General features: G+C 37.7%; 1 protein-coding gene across 2 annotated transcripts in view; it reads left to right on the top strand.

Moving 5' to 3' along the window:
• Nucleotides 1–12,113: 12,113 nt before the first annotated feature.
• Nucleotides 12,114–23,591, top strand: part of LOC115216751 (rho GTPase-activating protein 21-A) — a 402,000-nt gene continuing 390,522 nt past the window's right edge. The window contains exon 1 of one of the 2 annotated variants that reach the window (XM_036506766.1): nt 12,114–12,415. The gene's annotated coding sequence lies outside the window, so the exon portion shown is untranslated. The remainder of the gene's footprint in view (nt 12,416–23,591) is intronic. The other variant, XM_036506767.1, reaches the window with a different exon arrangement.

Genomic DNA, 23,591 nt, shown 5'->3' with positions numbered 1-23,591 from the left:
CCTCATGGAGGCATCTGGCACCCATGCTGGCGGCACATAAATAGCACCTGTGGAGTATTGGACCTCATGGAGGAAATATGGCCAATGCCAGTGGTACATAAAAAGCACCTTTGGCCGTTGGGCCCCACAGAGGCAATGACAAATGACCAAGACATTTGGCAATATGCCATGCTTGAGAAGAAGACCCATAGAGACAAGCAAAATCATAGCCATGGCCAATACTGGTGTCATGCCACTGGCATCCATGCCAGTGACACGTAAAAGCACTCATTACACTCTTAGAGTGGTTGGCATTAGAAAGGGCATGCAGCTGTAGAAACCATGCCAAATAAGACTGGAGTCTGATGCAGCCCCTCAGCTTACCAGCCCTGATCAAACTGTCCAACCTATGCAAGCATGGACAATGGATGTTAAAAGATGAGGATGTTGATGATATATATATATGGCATTAGGAAGGGCATCCAGCTGTAGAAACTCTGCCAGATCAAGATTGGAGCCTAGTGCAGCCAGCTGGTTTGCCAGCCCTCAGTCAAAATCGTCCAACCCCTGCTAGCATAGAAAGCGGACGTTAAACGATGATAATGATGATGATGATAAATATATATATATATATATAAGGCAAATAAGAAAATGGAGAGGATAATCAAATCAATAGACATCAGCCTGTATGTAGACATTCATTTATATCTATTTATTAATTGATTTCAATCATATATATAAATAATCAGAATAAACCAATGAAATAAGCAAATAAACAAGTAAATAAATAGATAAAAATAAACAAAGGAATAAGAATAAAGGAGTAAAAAGATACTAAACTTTTACAGCTGTTTCTTGCCCAGTCTGCCAGGTTTCTGTGTCCTTGGCAGATTGGGCAATCCCATAGAAGAAACAGACGTAAGACCTTAGTATTTTTCACTCATTTATTCTTATTTATTTGTTTATTTTTATCTATCTATTTACTTGTTTATTTGCTTATTTCATTGGTTCATTCTGATTACTTATACATGTGATTGTAATCAATTAATAAATAGATATGAATAAATGAATGTCTACAGGCTGATGTCTGTCGATTGATTATCTTCTCCATTTTCTTATTTGCCTCAAATTCTGGATAAATTTCTGTTTTACTTCCACTCATACCTAGTATTCAAATGTGATATTGCCCTGCAATAGTAAGCACTTGGATATAAATACATAGGTATACACCCAATAGTATGTTGGATAATGTCTACAGGCTGATGTCTGTCGATTGATTATCTTCTCCATTTTCTTATTTGCCTCATAAATTCTGGATAAATTTCTGTTTTACTTCCACTCATACCTAGTATTCAAATGTGATATTGCCCTGCAATAGTAAGCACTTGGATATAAATACATAGGTATACACCCAATAGTATGTTGGATATTTATTATCCCTTAGATGGTTGCGTAACCTCTAACTAATAGACATGTGTGTATGTGTGTGTGAAGGTGCATAGCTTAGTGGTTAGGGCAATAAGCTAACAATCATAAGGTCATGAGTCCAATTCCCAGCAACTTTATTTCACGTTCCTCCAGTCCACTAAGCTGGCAAAAATGAGTAGCACCTGTATTTCAAAGGGCCAGCCTTGTCACACTCTGTGTCACACTGAATCTCTCTGTGAACTATGTTTAGGGTTCACATGTCTGTGGAGTGTTCAGCCACTTGCATGTTAATTTCATGAGGAATCTGTTCCATTGATCATATCAACTGGAACCCTCATCGTCAAAACCGACAGAGTGATCCTAGAAGCTAGGATCACCAAGCATAGATTGGCATATTTCGGTCATATTATGCGGAGAAAATCCCAGAAGGACATCATGCTCAGAATGGTCAGTGGCAAGAGAGGAAGAGGCCAACCAAGAACCCGCTGGCTTGATACCATCAAGAGTGATACCGGAATGAACATAGCCAATCTGAAAGAAGTGGCCCAGGATAGAACTGACTGGAGGACACTGATCCAACGAGTAACCGAGAGTTGACTTCGGCTGAGCGGATAGATAGATAGATAGATATATATATATATGTATATATTCTTTTATTCTTTTATTTGTTTCAGTCATTTGACTGTGGTCATGCTGGAACACCACCTTTAAGTAGAGCAAATCGACCCCAGGACTTATTCTTTGTAAGCCTGGTACTTACTCTATCGGTTTCTTTTGCCGAACCGCTAAGTTATGGGGACATAAACACACCAGCATTGGTTGTCAAGCAATGTTGGGAGACAAACACAGACGCACAAACATATATATATATATACAGCTTGCTGGCAACATCTCTGTACAAGACTTACATAACTTCTACAGGCCAATCATCAAAGCCGCCTCCCTCTCTTCTTCCTCGTCATCATGGTCATCATCATCACCAGCGTCGTCATCATCATCATCTTCATCATCTTCATTTAATGTTCACTTTTCCATACTTGCATGGGTTGGATGGAGTTTACTTGAAACAGATTTTCTACAGCTTTCTGTCACCAACCCTCCCCTGTTTCCACACAAGGTAATATTTCCTTTCATGGCCATAAATTTTCTCGCAGAAGATTGGAAATGAATGACACAGTATGGCAGGGACACTCATTTACAAGTATCCTATGATGTCAAGCCAAGGAAACAACAAACACACTCACACACACATAACACCCAGAAGAACTTCGCTTGACCTGGGAATAGAGTAAAACACATTTGCACATGGTGTCACACATGTGGAACCATGTGACTAAGAAGCAAACCTCTTACCACACAGCCAAACCCATGCCTACATCTAGTTTTTAAAAGACCACCAAAATAAAGAGTATGGCACCAGATCAAAAGCCTTCTCCAGATCAACAGATGCTTGATAGAATGATTTACTCTTAGCAAGGAATCTCTCTTACATACACTAGGAAGAAGGCATTGGTGGTACCACTTCACAGCAAATACATTTTAAGTTTGTACCAGGAAGAGATATTGCCAGTACCCCTCTCCAAACACACATTTTAGGTTTGTACCAGGAAGAGATATTGCCAGTACCCCTCTCCAAACACAGACCTATCTGCATCTCATCTAAACTTTCTTTTTAGTTAATTGTGCCATAACTCTTTCTGTTACATTCATAACTTGATCTATCAATTTGATACTCCACTGTAATTGACTCTTGACTCTCTCTCTCTAATCTACTTACTTTGCTCTTGTAGCAGTGAAATTATGATACTACTATGCTGGTCATTGAACATGACCCCCACCTTGAACTTGACTCAAGACATAAAAAGTATCCAATGTGGTGTGCAAGACAGATGACTGTGATGGTATGGTGATGTGCTGTGTATGGATGAGGAGACCTGTGTGTAGAAATGTCACTCCCTAATAGTGGAAGGAACCCATGGAAGAGAGAGGCCCAGGAAGACATGGGATGAGGTAGTGAAGCATGACCTTCGAATGTTGGGCCTCACAGAAGCAATGACAAAAGACCAAAACGTTTGGAGATATGCTGTGATTGAGAAGACCAGGCAAATAAAGTGAGATCACAGCCATAGCCTACATCAGTGTCGCATAACCAGCCCATTTAAAAAGTACTTTTGAATCATCGGGTGACATGCCGTGCTTGAGGAGACCTATTGAGTCAAGTAAAATCAAAATCAAAATTAAATCAAATCAAATCACAATCAAATGGAAATTGTAGTGTGGCCCACACCAGTGCTGCCTGACTGGTTTCTGTGCTAGTGGAATGCAATAAGCACCATTTATGCGTGGGTCATTGCCAGTGCCGCTTGACTGGCTCCTCATGCAGGTGGCACATAAAAAGCACCATCCGAATGTGGTCAAAGCCAGCCCCCCCCCCCTGCCCCGATTGGCTCCTGTGCCGGTAGCACTTACAAAAAAAATTCTGAATGTGGCTGATGCCAGTGCTGCATGACTGGCTCCTGTGCCAGTGGCATGTAAAAAGCATCCACTACACTCTTGGAGTGGTTGGCATTAGGAAAGGCATCCAGCAGCAGAAACGTTGCCAGATCAAACTAGAGCCTGGTGTGGCCTCCTGGCTTTCCAGTCCCCAGTCAAACATCCAACCCATGCCAGCATGGAAAACGGACGTTAAACGATGATGATGATGATGATGATGATGATATATATATATCAATGCATACATACATACACCACGAAGACAGACTGAATTACAAGTTGAACATTGAAGAGATTATTAATATATTAATATCTCTGAGGCTTCTTTCCTCATATCACATTACAATTTGTGTAATTAATGCAGTTCTCTTCAAAATTCTTGAAGGTTTGGAATATAGTTTTCCCCATCATGCGTTACCAACAGCATTTTCCCAAACTTTCGATATGAATATTATTCATTTCAGGTCAGATTTAAAGTGATATTTGAAGCTTAATCCCAGTTTGCTGTGTGTTATTAGAATACAGTTCTCAGGAATTTTTTTTTGAATTCTTTCATCTTCCATACAAGCCATATGGCCTACCGACCTCCTTCTGTTACCTGAGTTACAAGAGAGTTTCCATGTTCAAAATATTCCTTTAGTAACTCCAAATCCACTGTTGTATGGGAAAAAGTGTAGCTCACCTACCCCGTGGGTACTTGCTTAACACTGATCTCATCCAGATGGATTATATCCATGAGACCCCAACAGGCCTAGCATCTGGCCAGAACAACATCATCATCATCATCATCGTTTAACATCCTTTTCCATGCTGGCATGGGTTGAATGGTTTGACTGGGGACTGGCAAGCAAGGAGGCTGCACCAGGCTCCAGTCTGATCTGGCAATGTTTCTACAGCTGGATGCCCTTCCTAATGCCAACCACTCAAAGAGTGTACTGGGTGTAGCCAGTCAGGCAGCACTGGCATTGGCCACGTTCAGATGGTGCCTTTTACAGGCTACCAGCATAGGAGCCAGCTGGGGCAGGGAGTCTGGCATCAGCCACATTCGGATGGTGCTTTTTACATCCCACAGGCACGGTGAGCCAGTCAGGGGGCACTGGAAATGACCCACGCGTGAATGGTGCTTATTGCGTGTCACCAGCACAAGAGCCAGTCAGGTGGTACTGGCATCAGCCACAACTACAATTTCCATTTTTAATTGTGGAGTTCACACAGCAAACATGTCTGTTTGAAGAGATAGCTAAAGGGAAAGGAGACCCCACACTGGTTGTCCTTCCACTTACATAATGTCACTAACCCCTAGCCACTCACGTAATGTTACTAACACTATACTTCCGGCAAGGTCCCCCCACCACCTACAACCACAATACTACTTGTATGGTCTCTTCAAGATAAATATCTTTGTCAAAGACACTCCAACTAACAAGTTTTCAAATGTCCATGTGTCACAGCTAGTATAACAAAGATAAAAATACATAGTCTGAAAATAGATCTTTTAGTGACGTTTTTAAAAAATTTTAACCCAAAGATTTTATTTTCAAGCAATATCTGTGATTTTTAATTCTGCTTGCAATTTCAAGATGTTCATCTCTATTCGGGTAGGCTGCCAAGATATTTGATAGAAGGTATGTTTTTTTTCAAAGTTATACCTTTATGCTGTTATTTTAGGAATACACAAGGCTTTCCAAGGCAGACTGATAAAGAACAATAATTTTATCAAGATTTATTGTGAGGCGTAACATGTTACATACCAACGAAATATTATCCATTGGAGTTTGAAGAACATTTTTATTGTGTGTGGTGATATCACAATCATCAACATATAAGATATCTCTTATCAGAGATACAAATGTATGTGATTTAGGATTAAGCCATTTGAGAATGACGTACTTAGTATTTAGTTGTTCAGTAATAGAGATAAATACTCTGTAGGGATTTTCTGATCTGTGCAAAACTGAATATAAAAAAAAAATGGCTGAAACAAGCTGTTTATTTTTGTACATCATATGACTAGTTTTAACCAATGAAAATGGACTAGCATTTTCTGTCAAATTCACTTTCAAAGCTGGTTCCAGAACTATTTTTTTTCATTGCATGTTACATAACACTATTTTAATTCCATTTCAACCAATCATGGTTGACAACTATGCCATGTTCTTAATTATTTTTAATTTTGGAGTGATTATCTTTTGTAACTATATTTGAACAACCTGTTTTGTATAAGAGCTAACAGGTTCAATATTTTATCAGCGATTGTTGCAATATTGACCAATGACACTATAAAGCCATTTTCTCACACACTCTCATCATTCATATTTATCACATATTCCAGTTCTTAAATGTTTTATGTCCATTGATGTCATGGTTTTATTCACACTGTCTGATTTTGTTCACATTTTCTACACTAATGTAGGTTAATAACATTTTTCTCAGAAATTAACAATGATAAAGTTATAAACCTTTAACTCTTTAACATTCATATTTATCTGTCACATTTCTGGCACGTAAAAAGCACCATCCGTACGTGGTCGATACCAGTGCCACCTTGACTGGCTTCCATGCTGGTGGCACGTAAAAAGCACCAACCGATTGTGGCCATTGCCAGCCTCCCCTGGTACCTGTGACGGTGGCACATAAAAAGCTCCCACTACACTCATGGAGTGGTTGGCGTTAGGAAGGGCATCCAGCTGTAGAAACACTGCAAGATCAGACTGGAGCCTGGTACAGCCTCCTGGTTCCCAGACTCCGGTCAAACTGTCCAACCCATGCTAACATGGAAAACGGACGTTAAACGATGATGATGATGATTTTTAAAAAATTAATTATGCATTATCTCCTAGCTTTAAGACTTTGATGATGTGATTGTATAGTTTTAGACTAGCAAAGTATGGTAAGTATGAAAGGCCAGATTTTGACAGTGTGAACATAAAACATGTAGAATATTTGTGTTGGCTATGGCTGGCTTAACTGCAAAAGGGTTAAAGTTTGAAATTTTTAGCTAATCATAAGCTGCTATAATAGACATACAGGAAGTTCTAATTTCCATGTTTTGAAGATACAAAAATTAAAATATTACGTTTTGAAAGATGTTTTCTTTTATATGAATATAAAAAAATTAGTGACAGAAAATCTAAATTATTATGAAATCCTTTTAAAAATGAGAAAAATTAATGAAATAATATGACAATGTTATATAACCTTCTAATATAAAATGGAAAAAGTGTAAAGAAAAGTTCTGAAATAAAGACAATAAGTCACTGACAATATGCTACACACTCAGTTTTTTCAAGAGATCACAAATTTTGTACCTATCCCTAACCCTAAACCATAATTGTAAACCTCCCTAAATGCTAGTCTTAGCCCGAGGTCCTAAACCTATCCGTCTTACAGTAACACTAAACTTTAACACTAACCCTAAACCCTAAATTATAATACTACAGCTTGCACTGGTTCAAACACCAAGCTATGGAATCAAGCAACAAGTGCAACTTCCAACATGTTGATAATGGAGGCTTTTGATTGGTCAAAATTACATACTTCAAATATTTGTAAGTTTTTATTATTAATTTCTGTAAAAAAAAAAAAGAGATAACAATGTGATTTTCATCATTAACATGCAAACTACACCAGTATAGAAAATACACCACTGTAACTTACCAGCTCAGCAAAAGGAGACAATAGCATATGTACTGAGAGTTGAGCTGTTCAAGGTGGTGGTGCTCCAGCATGGCCACAGTCCAAACACTAGAAGAAGTCAAAGATAAAAGATAAAATCAGACGGTGTGAATGACTCTGGAAAATTCTTCTGTGTATTTTAAGTAATGTATTTTTCTCTTGCATTTTTCTTAGTAATGAATCACTATTTTATTCAGGCTTAATACACAGAATTACTGTATGCGAACTTTTCTTCATTCAAGCATGTTACATTTTCTTCTTAACACATCATCAACATCATCATCATTATCATCATCATCATCATTGTTATCATCATCATCATCATCCTATTATTTTCGTATTGACTTAATTTCTTTGTTCAACAGTGCACACACTTTTAGTTCAGTATGGTCTACTTTAAATCACACACAGACTTTGCCTGACTAATTTAATTGCTCAGCGGAAATCTGATATTATCAATAACTTACTACCTGATAACAGTGTAGGAGTGGGGTACTAATTCATGTGAAATATCTAAATACCAAGAATAGAACACAATCCGTAGAACAGTCTTGATTGCAAAATCTATTGTGGAGTATTGGACAAATAAAGAAGGAGTGATCATATCACCCTGTTTTACGCCACCACTGATTAAGTCATTCTCCACCAATTACAACATATGATCTCCTGTCACCAAGATAGGATCTGATCATATTCACAAATTTATCAGAATAACTAACTTTTCTCATAATTGTTTCTGATGTACCATGGTTCACTGGATTAACCCTTTAGCATTCAGATTATTCTGTCAAATATAATATTTTTTCATCCATATTGTTTTAAGCTAATCATGCATTATTTCGTAGCTTTAAGATTTCGATGATGTTATCACCTGTTTTTAGATTGACATTATAGGTTGGTGTGAGATACCAAATCAGAGCAGTTTAAACAGAAAACAGATAGATTATTTGGGCCGGATATGGCTGGTTTAAACACTAAAGACCTTAGTGAAATCAATGAAGCAGTGATAGATGTCAAGTCTCTGTTCGTATTATTAGTTCCTTGTTAACAAGCTGAAAATATTGTCGTTAGATCCTTGTCCAGTGCAAAAACCTGACTCATATTCAGCTTGGGCTGTTGTATATGTACTTGGGTGTTTGGAGGAGTTTTTTCTCCCAGCTTGTAATGGCAGGGATTGTTAGTGTCAAAGGTCACTGCAACAAGCTGTGCTTCTTACATGCTCAGATAGTCTTTCATATTTCGTATTTTGGTTTCATTGTGTTGTGGGGTCAGTGGACACATATGATGTACAACCTATGTTGTGTTCTTTGTAGTCTATTGTGCTTTCTTGTGGAGAGATCAAGAGGGCCAAGTAAGCCAGTCAAAGTCCATGAAGAACTTAATATATTGTTTATACACATCATTGTTCCTGTTCAACAAATGTTACACCTGTGATTGCTTTAAGTCTATCTGTGCATCATTTTGTTATATTTATATTGTCCATGTGTGTTGTGAATGTTAGAGTCATAATATGTAACTTGTTCAGGTATATTGTTTAGAGGTTAGGGGTATTAAACTCACAATTGTAAGGTCAGGAGTTCAATACCCAGTGGTGTGTTATGACCTTGAGCAAGACCCTTTATTTTTCTTTGGTTCAGTCCACCCCACTCGGCTAGCAAAAATAGGTTGTACCTGTATTTCAAAAGGCCAGCCTTGTCACATTCTGTCATGCTGAGAACTATAATATGGGTTTGCATGACTGTGGAGTACTCAGCCATTTGCAGGTTAACTTTACAAGCAGGTTGTTCCATTGATTGGATCAACTGGAACCTTTGTTGTCATAACCGCTGAATTACCAGCAAGTAACTTTAAATTCTGTGTGTGTGTGTGTGTGTGTGTGTGTGTGTGTACAGGACCAGATCAAGACCCATCAAGGCCATAAGCACTTAAAAGATTTTGGTGCCCCCATAAAAAATTATGTAATTCAAAATATAAATGATAACAAACCATAAAATGAATTTTCATTTTTCAAAACAAAGCAAAACAGTAAGAGGGAAAATAATGTTTATTTGTGTATACTTCCATTTTATTTATATTTGAAAAGTTTCCTCCTACCTTTTTTTAACTGCAGAGTCTTTGATCAGATCCTCAAAATTAATCTTAGGTAACACATCTGCATCTATACTTAGTAGAGATAAAGACATTCTGAATATTATTTTAGCAAGTTTAAAATGATTTCTTTTGTGCCGTAAACCATTTACCATTTCTGTGGTGCCTCTTCCTTCCCTCAATGTTCTAAGCATGTGCTTACTTTGCTTAATGGTTAGTTAACCCAGCACTGTGTGTGTGTTTGTATGTGTGCGCGAGCATGCATATGTGTGTGTGTGTGCTTGCATGTGCATGTGAATGTTTACGTCATTGAGTGTAAGGGTTGTCTAAATTTTTATGTTTTTTGGTAATATTGGTAAGAAAGGAAACTGGATTACTTGGTAAGTATATTTTTAAAGAATGCTGTTATGGAACCATATTCTTTTCTACTCTAGGCACAAGGCCTGAAATTTTGGGGGAGAGGGCCAGTCAATTAGATCGACTTCAGTATGCAACTGTTACTTAATTTATCGACCCTGAAAGGATGAAAGGCAAAATCGACCTCAGTAGAATTTGAACTCAGGACATAAAGACAGACTAAATACTGCTAAGCACTTTGCCCAGCGTGCTAACGTTTCTTATTTCTTTATTGCCCACAAGGGACTAAACATAGAGGGGACAAACAAGGACAGACAAAAGGATTAAGTCGATTACATCGACTCCAGTGCACAACTGGTACTTAATTTATTAACCCCGAAAGGATGAAAGGTAAAGTTGACCTCGGCAGAATTTGAACTCTGAACATAATGACACAAAATACTGCTAAGCATTTCGCCCGGTGTGCTAACGTTTCTGCCAGCTCGCTGTCTTGGAACCAGATTTCCAAGTGATTTATATAAGGTTTAAGAAGTCATGTGGCAGTGTCTAGAGAATGGTGAGAATTTGTGAGTGTAATGTCGTCTATGTATGATTGTGTGTATGTGTGGGTATGTGTATGTACGTACGCATGTGCCTGAGTGTGTGTGTGTGTGTGTGTGTGTTCATGTCTGTGTATGTATTTGTGTGTATATGTGTGTATATACTCTCTTTTACTCTCTTTTACTTGTTTCAGTCATTTGACTGCGGCCATGCTGGGGCACCGCCTTTAGTGGAGCAACTCGACCCCGGGACTTATTCTTTGTAAGCCCAGTACTTATTCTATCAGTCTCTTTTTGCCGAACCGCTAAGTGACGGGGTCACACACATATGTGTGTGTATTTTGTTGAAGTGTGGAAAGTTGTGTAGATATATGTTAAAAAGAGTGGGAGAGAGGACAGATCTCCCATGGAACTCCATTCAGTAAATTGCAGGTGTATAACGATGGTAGTGGTGATGGTGGTGGTGATTGTGGCGGTGGTAGTAGTGATAGTAGTAGTAGTAGTGGTTATAGTGGTAATGGTAGGGGTGGTGGCAGTGATGGTAGTAGTGGTGGCAGCAGTGGTGGTGGTGGTGGTGGTGGTAATAGTTTCTGCTGGGTGTAGTTGGTGATGTTTAACCCCAGTTCAACACTAACTGAATGGCACAAGGATGAAACATTTCAACCATGACCATCCCATGTGTGGGGAACCCCAACACAACATTGTCCTCAGTGTTCATTCTTCAGACACTCATGTACAATATGAGGGCGATTTGGCTGTTATTTTTCTCAAGACAAGGGACATGTAGAGGTTTCTTTGCAGCAACAAGCAGAGGAGGTGTGGGGAGGGGGGGCGATGGTAGAAGTGGTGCTGTGAGTTAGTTGTAGTGAAGATGAGTGTACTGATAGTGGTGTATGCAATGGTAGCAGTGATGCTGCTGCGAAAAGACAGTGGTGTTGGGGTGGGCGTAGTGGCGGTGATGGTAGTGGTAGTGGTGGTGGTGGTGGTGATGGGGTAGTTGTAGTGAGGGCGGTGGTGGTGGTAATGGAAACGTGTGAAATGTTGTTGTTGTTGTTGTTGTAGCAGTAGTAGTAGTAGTAGTAGTAGTAGTAGTAGTAGTAGTAGTGGTGGTGGTGGTGGTGGTTGTGGTGGTAGTGGCAATTTCTGTGAAATGTTATAGTAATAGTAGTGATGGTGGTGGTGGTGGTGGTGGTGGTGGTGGTGGTGGCGGCGGCGGCGGTGGTGGTGGTGGTGGCGGCGGCGGTGGTAATTTCTGTGAAATGTTATTGTAGTAGTAGTAGTAGTGGTGGTGGTGGTAATGTGCGAAGTGATAATGGTGGTGGTGGTGGTGGTGGTGGTGGTGAAGGTTGGTGGTGCAGCTATCAACGACAGTGTCGGCGACAGCAGCAGCGATAGTGGTGACGGAGATATTGCTTACACACACACACACACACACGCGCGCGCGCATATCCACAGCAGCAGCAGCAGCAGCAGCAACAACAACAGCAGCAGTTGTTACAGTAGCAGCGGTGTTGGTGACGGACTTCTCCTCCTCCGCCTCCTCTCTCTCTCTCTCTGTATACACAACTCAGTTGTATTACCTCTGTTGCTAAACACCATACACCACAGTTGCTGCCTCTTTTAACTACAACATCTGTCCTACTAGCTTCACATTTCCGGCATCTCATATACCCCGGTCAACATTAACACCTTTATATATATATATATATACATACATACATATATATATATTTATAACGTGGTTATATACATCACCCAAGTATGCACTCTTATATATAATTCTATAATATATATACATCTGTGTTTATATACACGTTGTTTGCCATGGGATATTTCAATTGAGAATGTATACAAATGTGAGTATAATGATAATTCATATTTTCCTATTTAATATATATATATATACATATAGAGATCTATCTATCATGTATGTATCTATTTCTTTCTCTTCACACATTACACACACTCACACATACATTATATATATATATATGTATATATATATATACACACACACATATATATATATATTATACACGCGCACTCACACATAAATCGCACTTGCTACCATAAAGTAGATATTTAATTCTGTTTTTAATTAAGCTTGCTGCGATTTAACTTTTAAATTTCAGCATTTATTTTACAATATTTACAAGAATGGAAATTGGACGATTTTGTTTTCCCTGTTTTTTTACCCCCAATTATTCCTCAATTTTACCATATTTTGATGTAATTTTTAATTTCATAATCATTCGATCATTGAGTGTTTTAGGACATTTCCTTTCGCTAAATATCATTGCTTCTATAATCAATTATCTTTGTTTTGTATTAGTGTTGCGGAAAAAAACCCACCAGAATATTGTGAAGTCAACCCAATTCTTTCCATTCTTATTAATTGTAATTAAAAAAATATACCGTTTTATGTGGGCACACGTCAGCTTACAGTGAGCGGACGGTAAGTCGGGGTTTATTTCATAATGTGGCACACTCGTCAAAATAATCCCCGACTTTTGGCCACCTATTACATGTTTTTGGCATTCGAACGGGAAGAAATGACAAGAAATAAAAAAAAAATGCCGAATCCAAAGTATCTGATTGACTGCCGCTCCTCTCATGTGTGTAAGTCCCTCGTTAATTGGAAGGTTGCGGGGCTCTACCATAAACCCTCAGAAATAGTCATATATATATCCTATCCTCAAACCTTGTTTTGTCCACGCCAAACGGCTACAATCTTCTCCTGTTTGGGCGGAATTCTTGCCTCATTTATTGCCAAACCGTTGTATGATATGTGTGTGTGGGTGTGTTATACATTCATGATTGGGCTTATGTGTATACGATCTGTTACATTCGTGTATAGTAATTATGGATAAGTGTTGTGTTGTGAGATTCATGCGTTGTTGTTGTCGTTATTATTATCATTATTCATAATGTTCATATACATACAGCAAGAACACAAGCCGGTTATATCTATCTATGTGTATGTGTGTACGATATGTACGTTTCCATTATGTATGTAGGTATGTACATCTATAAATACGTGTGTCCCGTATACATTTGGGGAAGTGCCTGCTACTGTAGAGTTTGGCTGACCACTACATTGAGAACAGAATTCGGAGGACGAAAACTGCTCTGTAGCCCGTTATATATATATATATATATATATATATATATATATATATATACATACACACAAACACATCAATGTTGTATGTTGCATGCAGGGGAAATTATAAACATTGAGAAAGCTTAAAAACTGGTTCTTATCGCATGAAGTCCCTCACAATGTTTGTTTGGCATCGAGTTGCAGGTACACCCTTGTTACTTTCTCCATCCCGAATCTTGTAAAATAGTGACTGACCCGTTTGAAACTTGTAACTACTGACACCATTGTGATATAATGTGTGTGTGTGTAGAATGCATTTATATGTGTGTATGTGTATATCCACATACATATGTACATTACACACACACCTAGCTAAAAATTTAGCATTTTTATATATGTAACAATTGTTAACATTAGGTGAATAAAGGCTTTTCCAGGTGTAGAGCCTGATGCTTATAATTTTGATTAATTATTTAATTAATTTTAATCACAGTACTTCACAGTTACAACACTCATCAACTTTGATGAAGCCAACGAGTGGTGAATCTTCGAAGTCACTATCAATAAAATTATCAAATACATGCGCACACACACATACTAAACTGCATAAATTCTTGATTTATTACATTTCTGCCTCTAGAGGATATATCATAATTACCAAATAGCAATTAAAACCAGCTGTGTGTGTGACGGGGAGATGATCTCACTCAAGAAGTCTCCAAATCTGAGATACCATTAAAAAAGGACATAATTATTGTCTAAAGATAAGAGGACAGTCATAGAGACATGTTTCTGCCTTGATAGATGTCATCTGCATACCGATTGTCCAACCTTATGTCCAGTGACTAAGGCACATAGGCATATACAAAAAAGAGTGAAACACATTTATGGCTGAGGTAACTTGCATAATGTAAATGAAAATGTGGTAAGAGAAATAACTACGAATGGCCAGCAGCATGTATTTCAACAACATAGACAAATACAGATATACCAAATACTATACAACATAAATTTTTTATTTATGTTGTATAGTATTTAATATACCTCCACCTCATGCACACGTATGTACTTCACCCAGGGCACAGAGATTTTACAAATATAGGCATGGCTGCATGGTTAAGAAGTTCACTTCACAACCACATGGTTTCAGGTTCAGTCCTTGGGGAGATGTCTTCTGTTACAGCTCCAGTCTAAACAATGCCTTGTGAGTGATTTTGGTAAATGGAAACTGTGTAGAAGCCCATTGTGTGTATGTGTGTGTGTGTCTGTATGTGCATGCATGTGTTGCATTTGTGCCCCCACTGCTTGACAGCCAGTGTTTGTTTGTTTATATCCGCTTAGCAGTATGGCAAAAGAGACTGATAGAATAAGTACCAAACTTAAAATCAAATTCTGGGGTTGATTTCTTTGACTAAATCCTTCAAGGCTGTGCCCAAGCGTGGACGTAGTCCAATGACTGAAACAAGTAAAAGAGTAAAAGATTGTATGTATGTGTAGTGTGTGCATGCACATGTGTATGTGTGTATATATGTACATGTACACACAATCATAAATATATGTATATAATATAAGAAATAATTATTCAAAGTAAGTTATCTCATCTCTACCAGCCTTATACATCTCCAAGTATTTCCTTATCAGGCTCATGGCTTTAAAAGATGATTATGTGCTAAATGAGGTGCCCTGAACATTCTTAATTATCTGAAACTTCATTCTGAGTTGGGGAAAGAAAGCAAAAAGAATTGTTGATAAATCACACAGTAAAAGCAAGACAACTTCCAGACCAAAAGAAATCTATCTCTGAAAGACAAGGAGACAACCCTGGACTTGTGTCAGCCTTACCAGACCTCATCAAGCCTGCCTTGTTAACATATATATCAAACAATCCACCAACTATCAGAAACCCAATCTCTTCTTCCTGTCAGGTACAAAACTTTAGAGCTGCCAATGAAAGGTAGGTCTGGAAGGATTGTATGTGTGTGTGTGTGTGTATATATATGTATATAGTTTAAGTCATTTGACTGTGGCCATTCTGGAATACTGCCTTATATATACATTATTTACAATTGATGGATATTTGTCCTTATCTTGTTTGTTGTTAACATGTTTCAGCTGATATACCCTCCAGCCTTCATCAGGTGTCTTGGGGAAATTTCGAACGTGGGTTCTCATTCCTAAGGTATTTTTCGATGTTGTTGTTGTTGTTGTTATTATCATTATTATACAGGTCACTGCCTAGAATTGAACTTGGAATCTTGGGGTTAGTAGCCCGCGCTCTTAACCACTACGCCATATGCCCTAACCCTAACCTACAGGCATATGGCATAGTGGTTAAGAACGCGGGCTACTAACCCCAAGATTCCAAGTTTGATTCCAGGCAGTGACCTGAATAATAATAATAATAATAATAATAATAACAACATCGAAAAATACTTTAGGAATGAGAACCCATGTTCGAAATTTCCCCAAGACACCTGATGAAGTCTGGAGGGTATATCAGCTGAAACGTGTTAACAACAAACAAGATGAGGACAAATATCCATCAATTGTAAATAATGTACATAATTCCTCATCTCTTAAATAGAGAACTACCTTATATTTATATATATATATATATATATATATATATATATAAAAGAATAAAGGCAAATTGATGTAATCAGCTGGATTCCACATGGGCTAAGAGCCCAAATTATTCTGGTTTGGTAACAGTGGATGCAAAGTTAGTGGATGCAAAGAAATAAAGTAGCTGAGATAATCAGGGTATTTAGCAGAATAAAGCTTAAATTTGAACCAATTGTATTAACAAAGCAAGCAACAGTTATTTCTGCATATACACCATGATCAGGACTAACAAATGAGCAGCCATTTTTATGCAGTTCTCTTGTAGACCACCTCAGTAAAGAATGACAGTGATCTTATTAATGTGGCTGGTGATGATATGGGACATGTTGGACAACACTGCAGAAGCTGTTCCATTGTACATGGAGATCATGGATGTGGCTCAAGAAATGAGTATCAAAATTCCTTGTGTTTTTATATATACAAATGACTGAACTATTAGTCACGTTATTACCTTCAAGAAACTGTCTATCCACCTGTTCAACAGCCAATCAGGAAAACACATGAGTCAGTTAAACTTCATACTCACCCAGGAACAGAATACATAGATGGCTGTGAATACTAAATCATTTCCCAGGTGAAGAATTTCTCTCGCAATATACACCAGTGATTACTGACTTTAGAATAAGAACTAGAGGGAGCTGGAGACATATCGCAATTGTATAGTGATACACATACTGGATAAGGAAGCAGAAAATAGTTCTTCCACATGAAATGAGTGTGCTTACATGCATGTTTGTGTGCATGTGTGTGTGTATATATATGGTTTATATATATATGTGTGTATTTTAATTTAGAACAAATAGTAAAATGTTGTCATTATAGTACTCAGAGTTTCAAATGTTGGAGCGAAGAGCTACGATGCATTCTCGTCAGCTATTAATGGCAACAGATGCCATCGAAACTCCGAGTAATATAATGACAACTTTTTACTGTTTGTTCTAAATTATAACGTATATAAATATTCCTCTATTTATCTAATATCGAGGTCTCATTCTTTTACTGTTACTTATTATTATTAGTATTAGTATAGTTATATATACTTATATATATATATATATATATATATATTATTGGTGAATTGAAGAAATGGAGCTGAACGCAGATTGAACAGAAATCGTTTTATTTCATTCTACACGTGTTTCGAAAGGCACAAATTACCAAAATCCGATTTTGGTAATTTGTGCCTTTCGAAACACGTGTAGAATGAAATAAAACGATTTCTGTTCAATCTGCGTTCAGCTCCATTTCTTCAATTCACCAATAATGTTTTAATTTCAATTATCCGCACCAACGCACGGTTGCAACGCCAGATGGTTGTACCTCCAACCGTGCTGTTTACTGCTGTGATTTTTGCTACTAAGGTATCGGTTAAACTTTTGATTAATCTACTACAAGATTATTCATCTTTCTATTTCACATTATATATATATGTAATTTTATCTTTTACTTGTTTCAGTCATTAGACTGTAGCCATGCAGTTGACTGAATTGACTCCAGTACTTGTTGGTTCAGAGTAGCATTTTTTAAACTTGGTACTTATTCTATTGGTTTTTTTTTTTTTTTATTGAACTGCTAAGTTACAGGGATGTAAACACTATAAACATACCCACTCCAGTTGTCAAGCAGTGGTGTAGGACAAACCATGACAAAGACACACACACACATGATGGACTTCTTTCAGTACCCTCTACCAAACCCACTAACAAAGCTTTGGCTAGCTTGAGGCTATTGTAGAAGACACTTGCCTAAGGTGCCATGCAGTGGGATTGAACCTAGAACCGTGTGGTTGGGAAGCAAACTTCTTACCACACATCCACACCTGTACCTACATCATCATGATCATCATTTTAATGAATCTAGGACATTTAATCTCCCCCCCCCCATCCATGGACAATTACTCCCCAGGACAACAGATGATGATTTAAAACTTCTTAATATATTGGAGAGGGAGTAGTTAACTGAGGGGGGTAATTGTCCTAGGGGATAGTTGTAATGAAGGGGTGATTGTCCTAGCGGGCTAATTGTCCTGATATGCATTTTGATATCTACTTTTCCATGCTTGCATGGGTCAGATGAGATTTGTAGAGGCAGATTTTCTTTGGTCAGATACTCTTCCTGTCACCAATCTCCACTTGTTCTAAGCAAGTATATATTTTTTTCCCCTTGGTCTGGATTGTTTTTCAAAGAACATTAACAGACACCACTGCTCATACAACAGTGAAGTTTGCTTGTAATCAGTGTAATCAGGACAAAGAGACACATACCGTTAGGCATATGCATGCACACACACTTACACACATGATATTTACATGTGCATGTGTGTGTATTTATATACATATGTATGTATATATACAATACATGTGTGTGTGTATATATATATATGCATGTGTGTATTTATGTACGATAAGCTTCTTTTCAGTTTCTGTCTACCAGATTCATTTACAAAGCTTCTGTTAACTTGGCACTATAAGAGAAGACACTTGCCTAAGGTGCCATGTTGTGGAAATGAATTGGAAGCCATGGAAATGTGAAGCAAAGTTATTGACCGCACAACCAAATCCGTACTTTTGTACACACATACACACATATGATGCAAAAATGAAAATAAAAATCATGAGGACAAAGTAAAAAAAAAACATACAGAGTCTATTATATTTATGCTCAGGAAAAATAGAAGAAAAATTCTGTTATATTTCCAAGCATACACTCTTCTACAGAAAGACAAGTGAGAAAATGGAGAGGGCAAAGACCAAATGCAAGTCAATTAGATAATCACCACTTGCTCACTTTCTCTAGATTATCCAGTGAAGCCAATCATGACACTCTTTCATTTCTGGATACTTTGTTAACTGTACATCCAAATCCATGAAGTGCAGCTCTGGTTGGAAATGAGACATGGATATGCTTGGTAGGAGATAGCATATATCTACCTCTTTTTACATTTCTGTTGGTAGTGCTTGTGTGTCTTGCCTCTCTGTTTTCTACCTACCTGCTCTGGTGGATGCATGTGCTATGTATGAAAGGTGTTTGTTGTATAAAGAAATACTGAGTCCTTGAAGTGGTTGGAACTTGTGGAAGAGCAAAACCTAGAAAGAAGTACTTATACAATTAATCACAGGAAAGCGAACCTCACAAACAAGAATGGCTTTTTTTCTTAGGGAGTCTGTTTGATCCCATTGGCCACTGTCTGTTCCCCTCTCCTCATAAGTGGATGGAGTAGTAATGCAATGAGGGAGTACTTCCTGGTTGTTAGATCTTAGCTATTGTAGTTGTTACTATGGATGACTCAGCTATACTGTTTGTGTCTGGGGGAGGAGGCTTTAGGTTATCATGGTTTACTCTTGGTAATAAGGATAGGATAATTTCATTTGCTAACTCATGAGTTGTGTCTGGTGCTATCCTAGGACTAAAACTTACTTGATTTGTGATAGATGCCTTTTGTTTTGGATTTTCTGTACAGAACATTTTTAGATGAGTTTTGCTTCCACCTGTGTAACAGCTGGGCTGTTTGTTGTGAATACTGAACGTTTTCTTCCACTCAACACCTTCTATGAGACACAGTATTGATTTGTGATCTTGCAAAGTCATGAGGACCAGTGTATTAATAGTGATTGCACCCAACTACATGTCACTAAAGGTTACATCTATGCTTACCACCTGTCTATATTGAGTCACAAAGGTGGCGGCACAAATGTCACCAATGTCCCTGATGGTGGTCCTTGTGTTTTACATATTGTGTTTGGACTTTTGCCCCGTCCTCTGTTTTGACCCTTTAGCATTCAGGTTACCCTGTCAAATGTAAAGTTTATTTATTCACATTGTTTTGAATTAGTCATGCATTATATCATAGTTTGAAGATTTCAGTGATGTGATTGTTTATTTTTAATCTGACATTGCAGGATAGGTGTGAGAGTTTGGATCTGGCCAGTTTGAACATAAAACAAGTAGAATATTTGGGCCCGGTATGGCTGATTTAAATGTTAAAGGGTTAAATATTACTCATAGTGTCATACACACCCCATCCTCTCCCAGTAAAGGATATTGCCTTTAAAATATTTTCCAGAGTTCTCTCTAATTTGTATTTAGATGGAATCAGGAAATCTATTGTGTCTTTCACAAGATATAGGTATGTTAGTTTCCTTTTCTCATGAACCCCTGTAATTAATTGTGGAAAACTGGCCCCAATCCAGAAAACAAAGTGTTGCCAAACCTTTGAATTCTCTGCAAATTGTTTCATATCTAGATTTTTCTTTCTTTTTCTTTAATCTTTCTTCTTTTTTGTTGATAAAACATCAGCAAAAGACAATTTATTATTGTTCACATTTCCACCTGAAAAGATAAATGCATGCTTGTTGCTGTTGAGTTAAAATAACTGTTTTCTTTCTGTTCATTCATGTTATTTAACATTTTGTATTGTACTTGAATTTTTTTGGTTTGTGTATTTTCTACGTGTGAAAATATATATCATTTTGTATATATTTTTAGTTTCCTTTGAGAGAATTTGGTGTAAAATCTTTATGGTCATTGCTCTTTTGTCAGTAACATGAGAAGAAAAAAATACAATTTTGTCTAAAAATAAAACACAAACCTTATTTTTACTTTTGCCAACTCCTGTAAAGGGAGACTCCAAACTATAGAAAATTACCTCTATAACATGTATTTTTAGTAAGTCTTTATTGATCTCGTAAAACCTTTTTTGCTTCTTTGAGAGAGAGAGAAAGAAAGAAAGAGACTTGTAAAAGAGTTCTGCTTTATCAGTAGTGAATAAGAATAATGCTAATAATTCTTTCAAATTTTGGCAAAGGACCCACAATTAGTGGGAATTGATTACATTGACTCCAGTAGTCAACTGGTACTCATTCTACCAAGTTTGAATGGGTAAATAACACAGTTGACCCCAGAGGAATTTGGACTCAGAATGTAAAGCCAGAAGAAATGTCTCTAAGCATTTTGTCTGACGCTCTCACCATCTTACTACTACTACTACTAAATAATAACCCTTTCTATTGAAGGCACAAGGTCTGAAATTTAGTGGAGAGGGTACTAGTTTATTACATCAACCCCAGTGTTTCACAGGTACTTAATTTATCAACCCTGAAAGGATGAAAGACAAAGTTGACCTCTGTGGAATTTGAACTCAGAACGTAGCAACAGGCGAAGTTCAACTAAGCATTTTGTCCTGTGCACTAACTATTCTGTGAGCTCACCACCTTATAGCTTCCACTATGAGCATAAGGCCTAAAATTTTGGAGAAAGAGAGTAGTCAATTACATTGACCCTAGTACTCAACTGGTATCTGTTTTATCAACCCTGAAAGGCTAAGTCAACCTTGGAAGTGTTTGAAATAAAAATGCCAAAAGAAATGCCACTAAGCATTTTGTTTGATGCTCCAACGATTCTGCCAGCTTTCCACTTTAACCCCTTTTTAATACCAACTCACCTGAGACCACACCTGGTTCTATAATACAGACTTTCTGTTTTAAAGGGATTTAAATTAAAACCTTCCTGTTTACTCTTTTACTCTTTTTCTTGTTTCAGTCATTTGACTATGGCCATGCTGAAGCACCAGCTTTAGTCGAGCAAATCGACCCCAGGACTTATTCTTTGTAAGCCTAGTACTTATTCTATCGGTTTCTTTTGCTGAACCGCAAAGTTACAGGGATGTAAACACACCAGCATCAGTTGTTAAGCGATGTTGGGGGGGGGGGGAACACAGACAGACACACACACACACACACACATATATATATGACGGGCTTCTTTCAGTTTCTGCCTACCAAATCCACTCACAAGGCTTTGGTTGGCCTGAAGCTGTAGTAGAATACTCTTGCCCAAGGTGCCACGCAGTGGGACTGAACCCGGAACAATGTGGTTGGTAAGCAAGCTACTTACCTTGCTATTTTATGATTCAAACACCAGCTTCAGTAATGACAAAATTATTTGACAAACTTCTTCAAGACAGTTTATTCCAACAGAGATATAGTAACAAAAAAGGTTTACTACTACTACTATTACTACTACTACAATAAATAATAATAATGTACATTATCTGTGTGTGACATACAAACAGCTACATCCACATGTTCTATACACACACACACATGTATGTATGTATGCATCAAGCCTGGCTGTGTGGTAAGAAGTTTGCTTCCTAACCACATGGTTCTGGGTTCAGTCCCACTGATGGAACCTTGAGCAAGTATCTTCTACTTTGTCCTTGGGCTGACCAAAGATTTGCAAGTGGATTTGGTAGACAGAAACTGAAAGAATCTTATAGTGTGTGTGTTTGTCTCCCACTACTGCTTGACAACTGGTGTTGATATGTTTACATCCCCATAACTTAGCAGTTCAGCTAAAGTAACCAACAGAATAATTTACCATGCTTAAAAAAAAATATAATGGTGCCAATTCATTCAACTAAAATTCTTCGAGGCAATTCCCCCAGCATGGCCACAGTTTAATGACTGAAGCAATTAAAAAAGACACACACACAAACACACATACATCTCTTTTACTCTTTTACTTGTTTCAGTCATTTGACTGCGGCCATGCTGGAGCACGGCCTTCAGCCGAGCAAATCAACCCCAGGACTTATTCTTTGTAAGCCTAGTACTTATTCTATCGGTCTCTTTTCCGAACCACTAAGTTACGGGGACGTAAACACACCAGCATTGGTTGTCAAGCAATGTTCGGGGGACAAACACAGACACTCAAACACACACATTTATATATATATATGTATATATATATATATATATATATACATACATACATACATATGACAGCTTCTTTCAGTTTCCATCTACCAAATCCACTCACATGGCTTTGGTCAGCCTGAGGCTATAGTAGAAGACACTTGCCCAAGGTTCCAAGCAGTGGGACTGAACCCGGAGCTATGTGGTCGGTAAGCAAGCTACCTACCACACAGCCACTCCTGAGCCTATATATATATATATATATATATGTGTGTGTGTGTGTGTGTCTGTGTGTGTAAATGTTTTATCAGGTAACTGTTGCCAATTATTTCAGAGAAGAGAAAGAAACTGTGATAGCATATGTATTGGTCATTTGGTTATTTCTGGAGACTACTGTGTCAGTGAGATCATTGTTTTTTAAGAATAGACTTTAACCTTTGAGGAAACAGTTCCCTGCCCACTGTAATGTATATATTTATCTTACTGCAATACATTGGTCATCTGAATGGAACAAATGCTACAACAACAACAACAACAACACTTATACAAAGTTCAGCAACTTGAGGAAATGTCTTCTTTATCTGCTGGTATTCAGTTGGTTTTTCTTTC

This window comes from Octopus sinensis, linkage group LG10 (genome assembly GCF_006345805.1).
Source record: "Octopus sinensis linkage group LG10, ASM634580v1, whole genome shotgun sequence".
Classification (NCBI taxonomy): Eukaryota; Metazoa; Mollusca; class Cephalopoda; order Octopoda; family Octopodidae; genus Octopus; species Octopus sinensis.
The sequence above is the reverse complement of the archived record's forward strand: the minus strand, read 5'-3'. Positions and strand labels throughout refer to the sequence as shown.